Source organism: Loxodonta africana, chromosome 6 (assembly GCF_030014295.1).
Source record: "Loxodonta africana isolate mLoxAfr1 chromosome 6, mLoxAfr1.hap2, whole genome shotgun sequence".
NCBI lineage: Eukaryota > Metazoa > Chordata > Mammalia > Proboscidea > Elephantidae > Loxodonta > Loxodonta africana.
The window spans coordinates 24,531,439-24,547,500 of NC_087347.1; the positions used below are offsets into that span (position 1 = coordinate 24,531,439).

At 41.9% G+C, this 16,062-nt stretch overlaps 1 long non-coding RNA gene across 1 annotated transcript in view; it reads left to right on the forward strand.

Annotated features, from left to right (window-relative positions):
* Positions 1-3,726: 3,726 nt before the first annotated feature.
* The window catches only part of LOC111749467 (uncharacterized), a 38,291-nt gene continuing 25,955 nt past the window's right edge, over positions 3,727-16,062 (forward strand). Inside the window, exon 1 of the long non-coding RNA XR_010322232.1 lies at positions 3,727-4,059. This is a non-coding gene — a long non-coding RNA (uncharacterized LOC111749467). The remainder of the gene's footprint in view (positions 4,060-16,062) is intronic.

Here is a 16,062-nt window from a genome sequence, read left to right on the forward strand (position 1 = left end):
GGAATGAAAGTCAGTACTTTTTTTGGTTGGTGATGAATTAATTAACTAATTTGTAAAAATGGCATGGCTGGGGCATCTGACCTTCACCAAGGGGAAGGAGAATGAAGATCAACAGCTCGAGGCTGATTCCCATGAGGTGGGGGTCAAGCACACCTCCGCTCTTCAACCTTCTCTATTCTTCATCCCTCCCAGGACACTCTACTTCTCTGCTGGGTTTGATAATTCGTTGCAGTGGCCACACAGAACTCACAGGCCATACTCAAAGTTACGGGGTTTATTAGGAAGTAGCAGGTTACAATTCAGAATCAGGAACACTCAGGATACAGTTCTTTGATCAAGACAGGCTTTTCCCAGCTTTGCCCAGAGGCAGGCCTCTCTCTGAACTCCACCAATAAGTGCCCGAGGGCACCCCTCTCTTCCAGGAAGCCTCCTGCCGGCAGGCACTCAGCTCTCTCCCTCTGTGGTTGGCACACCCACTGTAACGCCCTCACTCCATGGGCTGAGAGGCCCACTGCTCCGTTTTGCACCCGTTTCTGGTTTGGCTGCTACCATTTCTTGCCATCTCGCGCCATCCCTGGTGTTACAGCTGGCACTGTCTGTCTCCTGGGTCTAGGAGGTTCTCCGTACAGAGACCCGAGGTTCAAAGGATGCACTCTGCTCCCATCTCTTCTTGGTGGTAGTGAGGTTACCCTGGTCTGCCTCTGGGAATGGCTCATTTTATGCCTAGCGGGATAACAAAACTGACAAATCTCCTTGTTAGGGTTCCATATACCTTATTTGCGTGGTCCCACCCCCCCCCACAGGGGTTCCATGTACCTTATTTACATTCTTAGGCTGTCCAGTCTCCTTGGTGGGCCACAAGCACCTTATTTGCATAGACCTGCCCAATCCTTTTGTAAGAGTCTCGAGACCGTGGTGAGAAAGGCTGTATAAAAGCGATTCATTGCATCGCACATTTAATTAACTATTTTTATTGTGGTCATATATGTAAATCATTTGCCTTTTCAACATTCTTCACATGTACGGTTCAGTGAGTACTTTTAGGTTTTAGTTGGGTTCTGTCACTATTTAGGTTGCATGAGCTTTCATATCCACTTCTTGAATCTCACTTTCCTCATCTTTAAAATGGGAATGTTTGACTGGATAACCTTTAATATCCCCTTGGCTCTTAGAGGAAACCCTGGTGGTGTAGTGGTTAAGTGCTACAGCTGCTAACCAAAAGGTCAGCAGTTTGAATCCACCAGGCGCTCCTTAGAAACTCTATGGGGCAGTTCTACTCTGTCCTATCGGGTCGCTATGAGTCGGAATCGACTCGACGGCAGTGGGTTTTAGTGGGTTTGGCTCTTAGAGTCAGTGATTTTAAATAACAGCATTCATTTATTCAAAAACTATTTATTTGTCCTTATTATATTCTAGCTAAGGACCATGGACACAAATTTGGAATCTAAATGAAAAAGGAATTGTAGTTTCTTTCTGGGAGCTTCTGTGGGGTAATCTTTTAACACAAATTTTACAATGCTTCTTTCCTTTTAGGTTCATAAGATAGGGAGCTGATTTTAACACTGAGAGGGTTTTGATAAGTTAGTCCCAAGGGTAGATTGGGAGGTCCTGCTTGCCTTGTTAAAATCTTCAGTTAAGCTGTGTAAAGAGAAAGGGAGAATGAATCACCTTTCCTAAATGTTACCATCAAAATTCTTTCACCATTCCTTACCATGGGCTGAGTAGTAAATATTGAATATGATCCTTATTTGTAGGTTACCTCTTTCAATTCTCTCTCAATGGCTACCTTGGAAGAGTAGATTCCATAGTAGTTGACTAGGTCATTCTTCTCCCAAGTTCATGTAGGCCCTAGTTAATTTCCTTTGCCTGAGGAACATGAACAAATTTCCCTCAAAGTAGCCATTCCAAATATGTTAGTAGTAGTACGGATATGGTAAGCAAGAAATTTCAAATTTTCAATTAAAACTTATTTTGGCTCTTCTCTTGGAAGACCAGAAATGGGAAAGAAAGAATAAGCCTTCCAACTCTCACATGGACTAAATATTTTTCATTACAATATGGCAGGTGTTTTTAAACCTTTGGAACTAGCCCAGGCCAAGAATATTCCCTCTCTTTTCACTCACCATGATTCTATTTGAAGGCAGTTTGTGTGACAACTTCTTGGCATTTAAAGAATAATGTACATTTGGTGGGTGGCATCTGGGCTCTTAAAAGCTACCACGCGACCATCTAAGATGCATCAATTAGTCCCAACCCACCTGGGGCGAAGGAGAATGAAGAAAACCAAAGACACGAGGAAAATATGAGCCCTTGAGACAGAAAGGGCCACATAAACCAGAGACTCCATCAGCCTGAGATCAGAAGAACTAGATGATGCCCGGCTGCCACCAATGACTGCCCTGACAGGGAACACAACAGAAAGTCCCTGACAGAGCAGGAGAAAAGTAGGGTACAGAACTCAAATTCTAGTTAAAAGACCAGACTTAATGGTCTGGTTGAGACTGGAGGGACCCCAGAAGACATGGCCCCTGGACTCTGTTAGCCCAAAACTAAAACCATTCCAGAAGTCAACTCTTCAGACAAAGATTAGACTAGACTATAAGACATAAAATGATACCCATGAAGAGTGTATTTCTTAGCTCAAGTAGATACACGAGACTCAATGGGTGTTTCCATCCAGAGGCGAGTTGAGAAGGCAGAAAGGGACCAGAGTTGGTTGAACGGACATGGGAAATCTGGGTGGAAAAGGAGTGTGCTGTCACATTACAGGGAGAGCAACTAGACTCACTTAACAATGTGTGTATACATTTTTGTATGAGAAACTAGAACTGTGAAATTTCACTAAAAGCACGACAAAAAAATAAAGAAAATGATATACACCAAGAAGCAAGGGAGTTCCTCATGGCTTCATGATCTTGTTATCTTTTTAAAAATAGAACCAACAAGTAAGTTCTTAGTGATCAGTTAGTTCTGTTTTAAAACAACAACTGCCACTTTTCATATTTCTGAAACTCTTTGATGTTGGTGGGAATGAGCACCTGCCTGGTGCAGCCCTGGTCAATTGAAGGATGGAAGGAGGGGCCTGGCAGCCTTGAACAGTCCCCACCTAGCACTGAGATCTCTCAGCAGCCCTATCTGCACCATCTCTGCAACCAGGTTAAACCAGTTCCTACCAGTTCCCCATAAGCAGCTTAACCTTCAACTGCCACGCAGAGGTGTATCTATAAAAAAAATCTATGATTCTGTTACTTTTATTTCATATTGATGACATGCTGTACTTAGGAATCATCGTTTGTCTTCAGAAGTGATGTGTCAGTATTAATTTGCTGGAGTCTCACAACAGGCCTGGGAACTAGAATCACATTCTTATACCCCTTTTTCAGAAGATAAGATTGAGACTAGATAAGTTATAATAGTTTCTTCATACTTCAAAGGGGAAGCCTGGGCTTGGAGCCCGTTTGATGTAAGATTGCTTCACATCTCAGAGCAGCAGTTGATGCTAGATTTGTTTGTACAGGAATCAGAATGACATTTACACGTACAACCTTCTAACATATTGTTCTTTTTAAAGATCTTTCTACTGGCATGATTTGCTGTTTAGTTTCTTTGCCAAACGGGCCCACTTTACTTCCTGTAGCCGTAGAGAATACTCTAAGCTCTGAGAGGTTCTGAGAGGATATTTTCACTTCTTGGTGTGATGGTATATTTTTGTTTCTCCAGGTCCACCATCTGCTCCTCTCAACTTGATTTCAAATGTCAACGAGACATCGGTGAACTTGGAATGGAGCAGTCCTCAGAACACAGGGGGCCGCCAGGACGTTTCCTACAATGTGGTCTGCAAGAAATGTGGAGCTGGTGACCCCAGCAAGTGCCGACCCTGCGGGAGTGGTGTCCATTTTACCCCACAGCAGAATGGCCTGAAGACCACCAAAGTCTCCATCACTGACCTCCTAGCTCATACCAACTACACATTTGAAATCTGGGCGGTGAATGGAGTGTCCAAGTATAACCCTAGCCCCGATCAATCAGTTTCCGTCACCGTGACAACCAACCAAGCAGGTAGGCATCAGATCTACTTTATTCTGTGATCTCAATGTCTTGAGAGGAAGGAATTATCATGATGCCTCTGGGTGATATTGAAGTTCTACTGCTGAAGTAGAACCACATGGACCTAATTGTAAATCTTTGAACTGTGTTATAAGAGATACATAGAGGGATGTTTATTTATTCAGCAGATGTTTTTTGGATGCCAACTTCATAGCACGCCCTGTACTAAGTGGTATGGGGACAATGAAGAATAAGACTGTGGTTGAAAGATCACAGTTTAGTGAGCTGTCCATATTGGACTTTTCTTATATGGGATTTCCATCAACCATTTGAATCGCAAGGTCCATGGTTGACTTCAGAGCATTTGCAAAGTATCTGGTATTATAAAATGGATTTTGACCAATACAGAGCACGTTGTCTTTCCAACAAAAGCCTCAGCAGCTATAGTTTTGCTAGTCCTTTTTAATTTAAAATTTTAAAAATCACCTACATGGACCTGTACTAGAGTTACCATGTAAACCGGTGAACAATAAATGGTTTCCGTGGACACATTTATCTTTGTGAGTGACAAGGTTTGCTTTGAAATGGATACTAGTTCTGCACCCACTTTAACAGTAGGATTTATGACTGACACCCCCAGAGGGCGAGCCTGCTCATTATCCTGCACGCCTGCCTTTAGATGACTACAAAACATTTTCTGTACATAAAGTGTTTTTGTTGAGTCATTTACAGATGTGTTACAAAATCTTGAAGGTCAGAGATTTCAAAGTACAAATCAGCATGTGGCTCCTGACCCGCTCATTCCCATTTCTTGCCCTGACAGAGTTGCCATACTTTGGCCAATTTTCCATTCTGTATTTCCACCAGTGTGTTTTACGCTGCCAACCCCCATTACTTCTGGAGAGTTACAAGAAGAGCCAGAAGAAAGGACCGTGGTTTATCGTTTTGTGAGGCTCTTAAGAATAACAAACAACACTGGAAAAAGATTGTAAATTGCCAACAATTCTATCACCTGTTACTGTACTTTTCTCTTAAATGAGTGTTTCAGTAAGTGCACTCAATAGTTAAGTGAAATATCTGTATTAATTGATTGTAGAGAGGAGAGTATTCCAGTGTCGCAGTCTACAGCCATCACTTTTCCACTTTTCCCTGAACTATCTAGAATAAATAAAAAGTTAAGGCTTAGGGAAGGTTTTGGACTGTGGTGAGAATGGCAGATCTTCCTGGAAGGTAGCTTCAGCTCTTCAAATGAGCGGTCTTTTTAAACATGTGATGTAAACAAATTATCTGGTTGTGCTTTTGTCTTTTAGTTCTGCATTTTTCAGTGTAAACAACATTAGTGGTAATTAGTTTTATTTTTCTACAAAGAATAGGATGATTTCGGAGTTGTTAATAGCAGCACAAGTACTCAGTGGTTGTCAACTTTGTGATTGTCAACTTTTTGTTTTCACTTGGGAGAACGCAATGGAAATGATTGCACAGATCCTGGTAACATGCATTGGTGCCACTGGGGTGTCTGAGTTAGAAGGAGCTAGAGCTGTGCAGAGTGGCCTCTGGACTCCCTGGAGCATCGGGCTTCTGACACAGTCAATATTCTTCATGTTCAGCCCTAGTAATGTACCTTTTCGGCTATCCTCAAACACATCATGACTTCATGTCCTTAACTAAACTAAAACTAGGATTGGACCTTTTGAAACCTCTGCTATACAAGGTGAAGTCATTCTCTTTGGCAGGGAAAAGCTTCTCAGAAACTTACTGAGGACAGGATTGGCTCCCATAGATTTTGGGGGGAGACTTCCGTGACTCTCAGTATACTTAAGGATTCAAGCCAAGGAAGGGATTATGTCAAGCTCCACCAGGCCAAAAGGTCCAAAGAGCACAAAAAAAGACAGGCTAAAAATCTGCCCAAAGAAGAAAATGTGCAAAAACATTACTAGAGAGGGGGAAGAAAAGTTACTTTTATTAAAACTGTAGGTATAATTGTTTTAGATCGAGGAGAAAGGTGGACGGGGAAATCTTCTGACACAATGAGGTTTTCTCTGCCTTGGTGAGCAGTACAGCCAGGAGCTTTGCTGAATAGGATAAAATTCCAGCCCCTTATTTTAATTTTCGTGAAGGGTAATGCTGGGAAGCTGTTCAAAATTAAAAATAAATCTTTCAATAAAGAGACCTCCTATGTGGCCAGCCAGAAAGCTTTCGTTTAGCAGGGAATTGTGGATGTGCCCAGCACTGCCTCATTTATCCTACAGTAATTCGGAGTCCGCTAATTCAAAATCATTGGGATAGTTTATCTTTGATTAACCAACTCTTTCTTCATAGTCGCGCAAATTAATAATGTAGGCCAAAATTATGGGTGAATGTAGCCACCGTAGGCTTCATCAAAGCTCCCCTAAGTATATTTACACATGCACAATTATATTCTAATTGCAGTTGTTCCTATCATTTCATTAAATTAAATTCCTTCAGGACCTCTGTAGGCAATGATGCCTCACTCTATAAGGAATATGTAGAATTCATGAATGTTAGCATTTAACATCTGGAGGCCACAAAGTTTAGTGGCTCTCCATCCTTGCTATTTTTCCAGCGTCCTTTCTATCATTAGTAACCTGCTTTAAAAAAAAAAAAAAGCCTGGAATTCCTGGTCCTATCATCACGACCTTTGAGGAACAAATGAGGAAAAGTTCCATGAGGGTGAAGTGACCCACTGAAGTTAATGTCAAAGCCAGTACTAGAAGCCAGGTAGAACCCTGTTCCTAAAGCAGAAAGTTGCTTTCCTTTAAAAGGATTGGATAATTAATGTTGCGGTTCTTGTGTGCCGTTGGGTTGATTCTAACTCATAGCAATCCTGCATGACAGAGTAGAACTGCCCCATAGGGTTTCCTAGACTGAAATCTTTACGAGAGCAGATGGCTAGGTCTTTTCTCCTGTGTAGCTGCTGGTGGGTTCAGACCACCAACCTTTCCATTAGCAGCTGGGCACTTAACCATTGCACCACCAGGGCTCCGCTAGATAATTAATGGCATTCTTTCGTTTGGCTTGGTATTCTCCGCTTTGTGAGTATCTGGGCACAGATGTAGATTTAACTGGGCTTTGGTCATTTGGGAGTCCCTGGGTGGTACAAATGGTTAACGTGTTCAGCTGCTAACCAAAAGGCTGGTGGCTCAATTCTACCCAGAGGCACCTCTCAAGAAAGACCTGGTAATCTATTTCTGGAAAATCAACTATTGAAAATCCTCTAGAACACAGTTTTACTTTGACACATGGGGTTGTCATGAGTTAGAAGCCACCCTTCTGGTCGTTTAATTGTAAAATGTGGTGTGAATAGGCTGGTAATCTCACATTGCTGTTTAAACCATTCTAACCCAAATTTTACAGTTGGGATTTTAAGGGGCTAATGTATAACAGCCTTCTTCTCCCTTCCTGAGATCAAAAACCAACTGACACCTAAGACAAGATAAAGGGAAATCACATTGTCAGCTTTATTGCTGATTAACTAATTGGAAGAGCTTTTTATCTGTGGCCAAAAGGACTTGCCTTGGTGACATTTGCCACTTACAGCCCAACTGGCTGACTACAAGCTCCCTGCAAGGGCAAAGCCTGCCTTGGTAAGGTTGCCAAAATGGACAATCAGAAGCAGCCCAAATGAACGCTCTGCCAAGGCAGTTCTAGGCAGGTCCGAGAGAGGAGGCAGTGGAGCTGAGGGCAGAGTACAACCAAACCTTTGCCTTTGAGTCGATTCTGACTCACGGTGAGCCTACATATATTAGAGTAAAATGGTGCTCATTAGAGTTTTCATGGCTGTGACCACCTCTGGGTGGACTTGAACCTCCAACCTTTCAGTTATCAGCTGAGCATGTTAACCGTATACACCACCCAGGAATTCCTCCTAAATTCCCTAATGAGGTGTCACCCCAACCACCCAGGCCAGGAGCCATGAAAGAGAAATGGGAAGAGGGTGACAGTCCGGGAGTACTACTCCAGCTGAAGTCTCACTGTGGAAAACTTGAGACAAGGAGAATGGAGGTCCCCCTACAGTTAACGTCCCTGCATTACACTCCAAAAGGAACAAAATGAGTCTTCTTGAAAACTCATTTCCCTTCCTCCATCTTCCATCCCCTAGCAATTGTTCTGTCTGTTCAGGAGAAGATGGTTCTGAGGTGTATGAAAAATGGATAAGCCAACTGCTGGGTGATTTGTTTTCTAGATGGCTTTCCTTCAGTTTACTTTTACTTAAGTGGACCAAATCAGGCAAATGAATACAGGATGTGTCGCTAGGAGAGAAAAGCTGTGTACATGAAATAAAGTTTTCCCGGCCAAGCATCAGAACATTGAACATTTTTGCTAAAAATGCCACAGTGGCAGCCAAGAAAAAACCCATCCAAACCCATTGTCTCCAAGCCACTTCCGACTAATAGTGACCCCACAGGACAGGGTAGAACAGCTCCATAGGGTTTCCAAGGCTGTAAATCTTTATCTTTCTCCCACGGAGCAGCTGATGGGTTTAAACCTCTGACCCTTCGGTTAGCAGCTGAGCACTTAACCACTGCATCACCAGGGCTTCTTGATAGTAGGCAATAGAAGATCTTAATATCACTGAATCGTTTTTTGTCATGTATTTCCCCAAACCCTCATGCCAGGTCTTCCGGCTTTGGGGCTAGACCATACTGTATGTGTGTGTGTTTGTTTTAAATAATTACAAAACCCCGTGGGTGGTGACCTCCACAAACCTCGAATTGCACCCCAGTAGTGATAGCCATGTTTTTATTTTTATTTTGCATGTGACACCTTTCTAGATATGTTACAATGAAATAGCAGGCGTAGTGTCCGAGTGACAAACCCACATCCTTAACACTCTGAGTTTGGAAAAATTCAAATATTTAATGGGTACTTAATTATTTGAACCTTTTTAAAGCCCTGGTGGTGCAATGGTTAAGAGCTTGGCTGCTAACCAGCCACTCCTTGGAAACCCTGTGAGGCAGTTCTGCTCTGTCCTATAGGGTTGCTATGAGTTGGAATCAACTGAATGGCAATGAGTGTTTTCGATTCTTAAATTCTGTGACTCCAAGCATATAGCTATGAGTGTGGAGGAGTGGGGCTTATTTTCCTTATGGGACTCAGACACTGGCTTTGAAGGCAGTTCCAAGAATGGGAGCAAAAATCCAAGAATGCTTCAGCAGAATGCACCTGACTCCTGTGCCCCGTCCTCTTGCCCAACCACCCATCCTGCCAATGTATTTACTTTGAAGAGCAGAACGTTGAGCTAGCTGTACCTCTAGTGCAGTGTTCTCCACAGGGTGATTTTGCCCACACCCCTGCTCTCCCCGGGGCAAACTTGACAATGTCTGAAGACGTTTTCAGTTGTCGCAGCTGGGGAGTGGTACTACTGGCATCTAGTGGGTAGAAGGCCAGGGACGCTGCTCAACATGCTACAATGCACAGAACAGACCCCACAGCAAAGAATCATCTGGCCCCAAATGTCCACAGTCCCAAAGTTGAGCAACTCTGCTTTAGTGTTCGGTTTATTTGAAAAACAGACTTTATGACTTTGCCGGGACCAGCTTGTGGCTCAACACACATGCAGAGGTTTCATGGTCCTGCAGTTGGACTGCTCTGTGGCTGGAGTAGAAGGCCCCCATCACTGTTGTCTGGGTAGAAAGTTACAAAAGCCCTTTTGGGGCCTCTTGTGTATCTTCTCCCAGTTGTTTGGCCATGAGGTGAACTGTGCTGCTTGTCAGACTGGTACTGTTCTCTGAGATTAGGCAATTAAGAAAATGCCCAGAAAATACCACCCTGACAATAAAGTAGCATTGCACGTATGGTAATGCTGCTGTATACCACGTAGTAGATATTGAGTACCTGTTCGTTATGAATGCATTTACTTACAATAAAAACAAACTGGTTAACTCTCTTTGTCAGTCAGTGATAAATTTAATAAAGCCAAAATAATGAGTAGAGAAAAGAAAATAACTAAGCATAAGAGGCACACTGCCTTTTATTACTCAACTGATAAGTTCCCATTCTCCCTCTCTCTGCCATCTTTTAATTAGACATATTATGTTATTTGAGTGCGATAATGGATAACAGTGGGAATTCTCAGCCCCACTGGGTATAATTGCTACCTGTCTTCCAGAGAATAAGACAAAAGTTTCAGGGAGATGGTGGGAGAAAGGGGAAAATCTTAGAGCAATTGAGATAGATAATGTGCTGTAGGCAAGGTGGAGCCAGAGCTTATATATTTTTTGGTGTCATATTAAAAAGAAAGAAGCAAAAAGCCCTCCAGAATATCAGATTAGCAACAGAGCTTTGGAAAGGACCTAGGCAAACTACTTTAGCTGCAATATATAGAAATCTGCTTTGAAGTTATTAGATAAGGGGACTTTTACGCCTAAGATTAGAAAGAGACAGGAAGAAACAAGAGATATTGGGAAAGCTAGTTGGGCCCAATATGAAGGGCACTGAAACACAAGATCATCATAACGAGTGGTTCTGGCCAATAGTTGAGCACGAGAGGCAGTTCTAGAGTGGTCCTGAACGTGATTCAGATCAAAGCAACAAGCAGAAAGCACAGAGCTGGGGATTTTGGGAATTGTAATGGAATGCTGAAGACTCTGGATGGTGTGAATGGTTAACACACTCAGCTGCTAACTGAAAAGTTGGAAGTTCGAGTCTACCTAGAGGCACCGCAGAAGAAAGCCCTGGCAGTCTTCTTTTGAAAAATCAGCCAGTGAAAACCTTATAGAGAATGTTCTACTGTGATACACATGGGGTCACCATGATTTGGAATTAACTCCAAGGCAACTAGTGTAACTAATTTAACTGGTCAGTGGAATACTAAACTCAGATGAGATTTGATCCGGACCAAGGCTTTTATGTATTCTTGAAAAGGAAGAGAAGAAAAAAAAAAGGTCCACTGATATTTTTAAGGTACAAATGCCTGTCTTCTTTTACTGTCCTAGAGAAGGGGTTGGCAAACTATGGTCCACCAGCCAAATCTGGTCCCCAACCTGTTTTTATACAGCTTGCTAAGAATGGTTTTCACATTTCTAAATGGTTGAAAATAATCAAAAGAAGAATATTTTGTGACATTTGGAAATTATATAAAATTCAAATTTCAGCATCCATAAATAACGTTTTATTGGGACGTAGCCATAGTCATTCATTTACGTATTGTCTAGGGCCGTTTTCTCAACAACGGCGAAGTTTCTTAGCTACAGCAGAGAATGAATGACCCCCAAATCCAAACATATTAACTATCTTGCTTTTTTACAGAAAAGTCGGCCAACCCTTGCTCAGGAGTATTAAATCAAGAAAGGAGACCAGTCAGAAAGGAAATTAAGTACCATGTTTTTACTTCAATAACACTTGCCTTCTATGTTTGTTTACTAACTGCTCCCTCCCACCACAAGGTATTTTCATAAGCTTCGCTATGCCAATTGTTTTTTACATGTTGCTGTTAAAAAAAAAAAAAAATAGCATAATATGCTTATGAAAATACCTTATGAGGGGCATGGGTTTGCAAACAAATGCAGAAGGTGCATGTTGTTTGCATAAAGCTACAGCAGATGTTGAAATGCTGATGTCCTTTGTTGGAAGCTGCTCCAACAAATGATGTGGATTAAAACTTAGATTAATCTCACATTTGCAGCAATTTTTATATTTGGCAAAACACCTATTTCAGAGGTTTTGACTATGTAAACAAAATTTAACTAAAATAATTAGGATTTCAAACGTGACTTTGCTTTCATATACAGTCATGTACCGCATAACGTCCACTTGGGCAATGTCTGACCACATATATGTCTGTGATCCCACCGGGTTATGATAGAGTTCAGAAATCCTGATCAGAGAATGGGACATAGCTTTGCTGAGTATATAATATAGTGCTCGTAGAACATCCGGTGGCTAGAACATCCAAATGACATAAAGTCCTATTTCACCAAATGTATCATGGGCGTTAAGCGACACATGGCTGTACAGTAAAACCTGTGAGAGCTGGAACTCTACAAGACGGCCTTTTCAGGTTTCACAGTTTTCTACCTTTGATAGGATGCAATCTTATCATGTGTCCATCGCTCTCTATTAGTGGAAAATATTTGAGTTTTCCTTCTCTGACAGCTTTCTGCCTTACACAAGGTTTGGCTTTCGCAGATTTTGCCGTATCACAAATCTTTTCCAAATGACACTCAGGCCTAAATGTATAATGTGGAACATGCTGAACTCTGTTGAGGCTGTGTTCTGGTTCTCGTTAAAGTGTGCGTTCTTAATGTTGTCATATAGTTCCTGGATGCTGGCAGCAATTTTCCTTTTAAGAAATCGTATGTTGTACTCTTTTGCATGGTCCTCTCACCAAGAAGGATTCTTGTTTGCCTTTGATCTTACATAAATCATGTTGTTTTATCTTACCCCTAAGAATTTCAGGAAAAAAAGCAAGGAACCAAAACAAAAAAAAAAAAACCCAAGTCCGTTGCCGTCGAGTCTACTCTGACTCATAGGGACCCTATAGGACCGAGCAGAACTGCCCCATAGACTTTCCAAGAAATGCCTGGTGGATTCAAATGCCCAACCTTTTGGTTAGCAGCTGTAATTCTTAGTAGTGAGATCTATAAAGCAAATGCTTCTAAAGACACATTTAAAAATTCTTCAAATTGTGAAGCAATTCCATTAAGACATCGTGCTGAGGTTGTTTGCTTGTCCTCTGTTATTAGGAAGTGGTGGTGCTTGTTAGCCGCTGCTGCGTTGATTCCAACTCATGGTGACCCCATGTGTGTAGAGTAGAATTGCTCCCGTGGTGTTTTCAAGGCTGTGACCTTTTGCAAGCAGATTGCCAGGCCTGTCTTCTGAGGTGCCTCTGGGTGGGTTTGAACTGCCGACCTTCTGGGTAGTAGTTGAGCGCTTAACTGTTTGCACCACCCAGGTACTCCTATGTGGTGGTTGTTGTTAGGTGCCATTGAGTCAATTTCAACTCATAGTGATCCCATGTGACAGAACTGCTCCATTGGGTTTTCTGTGCTTTAATCTTTGCCTGAGCTGCTGGGTGGGTTTGAAACCACCAGCCTTTAGGTTAGCAGCCTAGTGCTTAACTGCTGTGCCACGAGGGCTCCTTTTATGTAGTAGTTAGGACCTCCAAAAGTGGTAACTCGATGAAGAGTCCTTTCTGTGTCTGGGTAATTAGAGGTCCAAGAAAGCACACAACGGGCTTCAGAGGGGCCAGGCTGTGGTTTTCTCATTAACAGCTCTGATGCTGTTCCATGGGCTTCTGGTCTAGTTCATGATGCTTATGAAATGTACATTTAAAAAACACGCAGTATAATTTTTTTTTTCTTTAAGGAAAGACAAGTCTCTTGATTCTAACTTTATACCAAAAAGAATTTATTTTCTATGAAATGTTGTTGCCACCACTATAATTATTAAGCATGCTCATTAATTATGATCATAATTAAAAATAAAATAAACCAGTAGATATGCTGTGGTGCAGCCTCTTATATGTGCCATCAAGGTCTGTGAATTTGTATTCAGGATGGAAGCTCCAAGTCCTGGTGAGGAGAAAAAAATAAAAGCCTTCCAAAAGAACCTACTAAATTACCCAGCTTCGAGGTTGAGTGAGCAGCATGAAGAAATCGTATGGCTGTACAGCCTAGTGGTAATTATCACACATAAAGTCAAAGTTGAGTTGCTTTTCTGTTTTGTTTTTTAATAAGATGTGAATATTTCACTCTAAGAAAATGAAGGTTTTATTTATACACCAGAGCTGAGAACACTATTTTTCCTGACTCCTTTTCTTTCACTCTTACATAAATACACCTTCTCCTCACTCATCGACTATCTTGTTATCCAACGTTTCGCTTTTACGACAATAGTAAAAAGTCTACCATCCGACTATTTTGCACAAGAATGCCAAGATGCGAGGCAAGAGTAATGCTGGCTGTGATGGTTAAGGTTATGCGTCAGCTTGGCTGGGCCATGATTCTCAGTGGTTTGGCAGTTATGTAATGATGTAGTCCTCCTCCATTTTGTGATCTGATGTGGTCATCCTCCATTTTTGCGTAATGTGGATCTTTGCGTAATGACCTGGTCTTTGGAACCTAACTATGTCGATAAGGGAGGGAGAAGGTGTATACACCTACATGAATTTGTGAGACGAGAAATCCATTCACCAGCATTCACTTTGAACTCTTGACTGTCTAATCCTGATTCGTTTCTCATTTTTCAGTGTTGTGCTAGTTACACTGAACATCACTACCAGCTTGCATACATTTTGGTGAAGCCATGGGAAGATTGAAAAAAATCACTGCCTGGCCGCAATGAGAAATGAACAGTAGAGGGTTAGCAAAGGTTTTAGATGGGTTTCTAAATTATGTAGTTGTTACTCCAACTGCCTAAATTAATTACCTCTTCCGAGTAGCCAGAAGAGACTCTAGAGTCCAATTTGCAATTGAGCATCGGTAAAAAGATCCAGAGAAACTTTTTTCAGAGCTTCCATTAACCCTTTACTGATGTCTTTAAACATTTTTTTTTTCCCTTTAAACACTGTAAAAACCCAAAAGCCGTGCTCTAGGACTAACCCTACGTGGAAAGACCTTAAATCTACAGTGACTAACTAAATTGCCTGTCCATGACACCCAAATGTACAGAGCCTTCTCTGGATTTTCAACATGTGAGTGCTGTATTCACAGTGTGGGTATACAGCCTATGTCTAATAAGACCGAATTTTCTGTATTGTCTTCAGGTACAGACTTGTGAGGATTCCTTAGATCTTGAATGTTAATCTGTCAAGATAAGCAAGCCTTACTTCTATCCATCTGGATTAAGAGTATCTCTCTTCCTTAATGAGCCATCCCCACAGTCACCACCTCCTCCTCCCACGTCCACATGCTTTCTCTCCTTTGCAAGTGCCAGAAGTAAAGAACGAGAAGGTTCCATAGGCTCCCCAATAACGCTAACAGAAACGTAGCCAGACATCAGTGTGACCACATACCTGGAGAACAAGCGAACACCATGGCTTTTATTGAGAAATGTCACTTCCCCACATGTGGAAGTTCCAGTATCGGGAGTACCGCGGGAGTCCGGCCAATTGGGAGAAATAGGTGCCATATAGGCACATGTCTGAAGAAGCAACAACTCTTACAGTCAATTCCTTCTTTACCTCTTCTAGTAAAATGGTCAGCTTGACCTAAAGAAACTATATTGTGGCTCTCCTCTGAACCACTTTTTTTTCTTTGTTTGACAGAGCACGAGGGCTGCTTTCTAAACCAAAATCAATTCTACAACATCTTATAGATAAAATTATTGTGACTTGAAATATTTGTTCTATTTTGCTATTGCTCTCAGGAAGAGAGGGGAGAGAAAAGAAGAGGAGAGATGGTCCACTCCTTTTTTGCCTCATATCTTCCAAATGATAATCTATACACTTGAATTTCTAAGGTAGTCTAGTCCTCACTTTGAAAAGAGCCTCTTTGATGAAGGCTGTTGGATAGATTATTTTTTTTTTTTTTTAAATCTTATGTAAAGTCTTTTAGTCTCTGACATGCGCATATGAAGAAGACAACTATGGAGCTTAAGCTTTTCAGTGGGTGCTAAATAGGGGCCTACCTCCACCAACAGATTCACAGTGTGCAGCAAGCTTGGGTAAGCTCTGTCCATTGGAACAAGCGCTGAAAAGGGGCCAGCTGACAATGGCTCCCTGGAGAGCTTGTGTTTGCCTAGATAACGTACTGCAAGCTGTAAATCTGCCTCCTGAATCAACCCTAATTTATCCTTTTCTTTAGCATAATAAGTGTGGAAGTGGATGGGAGCACAGCTTCTTCCATGTTGCTTTACCCAAGCCAGAGACACATATGAACAAGCGCAGGATTCTGAATCTGCAACAAGCAGAAAGCTTCAGCAAGTGCTCTTTCCACTTTCCAAGACCATCAAGGACTTCTTTTTTGTCTTCTCATCTGAGAATTTCTGATGATCCCACATTACTGGTGGAGCTCTTGCTTGTGTTAAAACCCACTGAAAGATGTCTGATCCTAC